The sequence below is a fragment of the Canis aureus genome, chromosome 18 (assembly GCF_053574225.1).
Source record: "Canis aureus isolate CA01 chromosome 18, VMU_Caureus_v.1.0, whole genome shotgun sequence".
In the NCBI taxonomy this organism is placed as follows: domain Eukaryota; kingdom Metazoa; phylum Chordata; class Mammalia; order Carnivora; family Canidae; genus Canis; species Canis aureus.
In genome coordinates this window covers 53,554,733-53,558,693 of record NC_135628.1, presented here as the reverse complement: position 1 = coordinate 53,558,693, position 3,961 = coordinate 53,554,733, and the positions used below count along the sequence as shown (strand labels likewise).

The window sequence follows — 3,961 nt, the reverse complement described above, 5'->3', positions numbered from 1 at the left end:
AGAAGTAGTATTATCATGTTTTTTAGACATATGGGAGGAAATATAAGAATAGTCTAAAATAAATTGGTTGACTCCCAAGAGCAGGAAATGATGGAGTATCTGGTAGGAATCAGTCCCAAGACAGCTATGTTAATCAACAAGACCCGTAGAATAATTTGACTTCTCACACTGTATCATGTACACTGTATCATGTGTAGATGAAAAGAAAAGGTTTTTTCTTTTGTTTTTTTTTTAAGATTTTATTTATTTATTTGACGGAGAGACGGAGCACAGGCAGGGGGAACAGCAGAGGGAGAGGGAGAAGCAGGCTCTCTGCTGAGCAGGGAGCCCGATATGAGGCCTAATGTCGGGCCTGATGTGGGGTTTGATGTGGGGCTCCATCCCAGCATCTGGGATAGGCCAAAGACAGACATTTCACTGACTGAGCCACCCAGGCATCCCAAAAAGAAAAAGTTTAAAAGCAGGCAAAAGCAATACATAAACAGTGTATAGAAACCCAGCACTATATGCATATATGAAAGCATAATAATGGACTGGAAGGCAACCCACAAAACTCAAAGAGTTGTTTTTCTGTCAAAGAAAGGGAAATTAGGAGGAGAAATGGACCAGGGATGTTGGTCAAAGGGGACTTCAGCTAAATCTGTTACATTTTCTTTCTTTAAAAATATAAGCTGGAGGGAATCCGTGGGTGGCTTAGTGGTTTAGCGCCTGCCTTTGGCCCAGGGCATGATCCTGGATTCCCGGATAGAGTCCCACATCAGGCTCCCTGTATGGAGCCTGCTTCTTCCTCTGCCTGTGTCTCTGCCTCTTTCTCTCCTCTGTCTTTCATGAATAAATAAATAAAATCTTTAATAAAAACACACACATATATATATATATATAAAAAAGCTGGAAGTAAATATGGTAAAATGATTTAAAAAAAAGAGTTAATTCTGTGTAGTGGGAATATGGGTGTTTATTAGGTTGTTCCTTGTGTGTTTCTGCATCTTTCCAATTTCTTAGGTTAAAAAAACAAAAAACGAGGGGATCCCTGGGTGGCTCAGTGGTTTAGTGCCTGCCTTCAGCCTAGGGCGTGACCCTGGGATCCTGGGATGGAGTCCCCAGTTGGGCTCCCTGCACGGGGCCTGCTCCCTCTGCTTGTGTCTCTGCCTCTCTCTCTCTCTCTCTCTCTCTCTCTCTGTGTCTCTCATGAATAAATAAATAAAATCTTTTAAAAAAGAAAGAGAAAAAGAAAGAAAGAAAGAGAAGAAAGAAAGAAAGAAAGAAAGAAAGAAAGAAAGAAAGAAAGAAAGAAAGAAAGAAAGAAAGAAAGAAAGAAAAGAAAACTCCATCAGGCAGAGGAAAGGTTGGGGCAGTAGCTTGACTACTTAAAAGAAGCTTGGACCAACAGAGGCAGGCCTCCCAACCTAGGAAGAGGGACAACTAAGTTAAGAGTGGCAGATTGAGGGAGGAACTGCCCCAGCATTGAATGCCTGGAGCCCTCTGTTCTCAGGGTAACCGCTCAGCCATAGGGAGTCCCCAGGCTCCTTTAGGACCCAGGAGTATCTCTTCCAGGGATCTAGTTCAGAAGCTTTGGTAGAAAAGTGACCACAGTGACTCAATCCTGAGAGCTGGTGCTCCTATAAAAACACTGCAAGATTTCTTGGTTGTAGGAACGTCATGGTCCTAGACCTCTCCCTGCCACCTAACAGAAGCATCCCCTAAACGTGGGCTCACAGTGCCCTCTCGTGGTTACAGACTCTCTGTCAGCCTCCACCACCAGAGGCAGAAAGGTAACATTTCTGAGCTTTTAAAGCCCACAGTCAACTCCCTCTACATCCCATTTCTCATTCTTTACCTGAATATTCCCATTAAATAAAGCAGGGATGGAGGGAATGTCCACACAGATGAAAAGAAAGAAAATCGTTGACATTTTCCCTTATTTCCGGAAAGATCATTAGACAACACTGATACATTTTACTGTTTTGAATACTCTTGTTGAGCTCTCGGTCATCTCCGCTCTGGGAGCAGCTCTCCTGCTACAGCCCCTCATCCCCTGAAAATGTAGGCCTGTGCAAAGTTCGTCTCCACCCCCTTCTTGGTCCGGAGCACCTCTCAGCTGCTGAGCCCATCACTGTCTGCAGTGGTGCTAAAACCACCAGAGACACTGACAGATCAGAGCCTCAGCAGCTTGACAGCCCCACATCCCCTGACCTCACTTATTCCTAGCCGCAGCTTCCAAACCAGCGCCATTTCAAGGGACATTGACACGGCAGCCAAGTTCATTGGGGCTGGGGCTGCCACTGTAGGGGTGGCTGGCTCTGGGGCTGGAATTGGGACTGTGTTTGGGAGCCTCATCATTGGTTATGCCAGGAATCCCTCTCTGAAGCAACAGCTCTTCTCCTACGCCATTCTGGGCTTTGCCCTCTCGGAGGCCATGGGGCTTTTTTGCCTGATGGTGGCCTTTCTCATCCTCTTCGCCATGTGAAGGAGTCGTCTCCACCTCCCATAGGTCTTTCTCCCATGTCTTGTCTGCCCTGTATGCCCTGTATGTTCCTTTTCCTATACCTCCCCAGGCAGCCTGGGGAAAGTGGTTGGCTCAGGGTTTGACAGAGGAAAGACAAATAAATACTGTATTAATAAGAAAAAAAAAAAAGAATACTCTTGTTGATAAAGGTTAAGAAGTAGCTACATTCCTACTGAGCGAAGCACTAAGGGCAAGAATGAATGAGGGAAGCAAGCACTAAGGGGTATAGGGAGGCCAGAGAGAACACAGCATGGGAAATCTGGATGAGAAGAAAAATCCAGAGTCAGAGCTGAGACTTGGTAGTTAGGATGACCCTGGGTCCAGACTCTGTCACTTATGAGCTGTGAGGTTGTGCATAAGTCATTTTGCTTTGCTGAACGTATTTCTTCAAAAAACCTCTGATGCCTCTGCATTAAGCAAGAAGCAGTCAAATATGGTGGCCAAGAGCATGCTCTGGAGCCAGATGCCCTGACGGAATCCCAGCATTACCACTTACTGTGTGGCCTTGGCTGAACGATCAAACCTCTCTGTGCTTCACAGATCTGTGGTGAGATTCAGTGAATCAATGCATGTGAAGTGCTTAGAGAAGAGCCTAACGAGCATTCGATGAGTTAGCTATAATCATTTGTGTCTAAAGTACCATATGACCAGATCAGTATGTAAGCACCCTCTCCCCTTCCCCTGGAATCTGACTCTAGGCAAAATGCTTATGCCTCTGTCACATAAACAAGCCTGGCCAGTACTCCACAATACCTTCCCAGTCTGGGGGCATCACCCTCTTTCCTCCACAGAGCCTTTCCACGTGATCCTGAGTCCTTGGAACCCACTTCCTAATCTCCTACTGATACTGGAGGAAGTGGAGCTAACAGGCTTCCCTCCGAGGAGTCTGAATTCCTTCCATCACCCAGGGGAGGAAGCTGTGGATCAGAAAGCATTGGTCCTACCGACATCCCTTTTAAGAGGAAGAGCACCGGAGGTGGGGCTCAAGGATTGCCACAGGAGCCATGCTCATCTATCCTAGCAGGGTGTAGTGACACTTCCGATGGTCACTCCAGGGGCAAGCTGCATGTTCTTGCTCAGTCAGCTTATAGTCAGTGCACAGAGAGGCAGCTGTGGCCACAGAAGAATTTTTGTCCATATGGAGCCTACTGGCTGGGAAGGACAGCCAGTGCACTAAGCTGACGTCAGCCTAAGATCTGTCAGTCCTGACCTCAATAGCACCAAGCCGTTGGCCTTTCAGAATAGCCTGAGGAGGAAGTGGGAGACGAATGAGATAAGGACCAAGCAAACAGGTCAAGGCCAGGGCCTATGGATATTACTTTATTTTATTAAGTAATCTCTATGCCCAACATGGGACTTAAACTCTTGACCCCCCAATGAAGGGTCGCATGCTCTACTGCCTGAGCCAGGCAGGTGCCCCTCCCAAGGGCCTGTGGAAAAGAAGCACACCGAGAG

The 3,961-nt window shown here is 46.8% G+C and overlaps 1 pseudogene; it reads left to right on the top strand.

Moving 5' to 3' along the window:
* Nucleotides 1-2,041: 2,041 nt before the first annotated feature.
* Nucleotides 2,042-2,638, top strand: LOC144288376 (ATP synthase F(0) complex subunit C2, mitochondrial pseudogene; annotated as a pseudogene).
* Nucleotides 2,639-3,961: the final 1,323 nt, after the last annotated feature.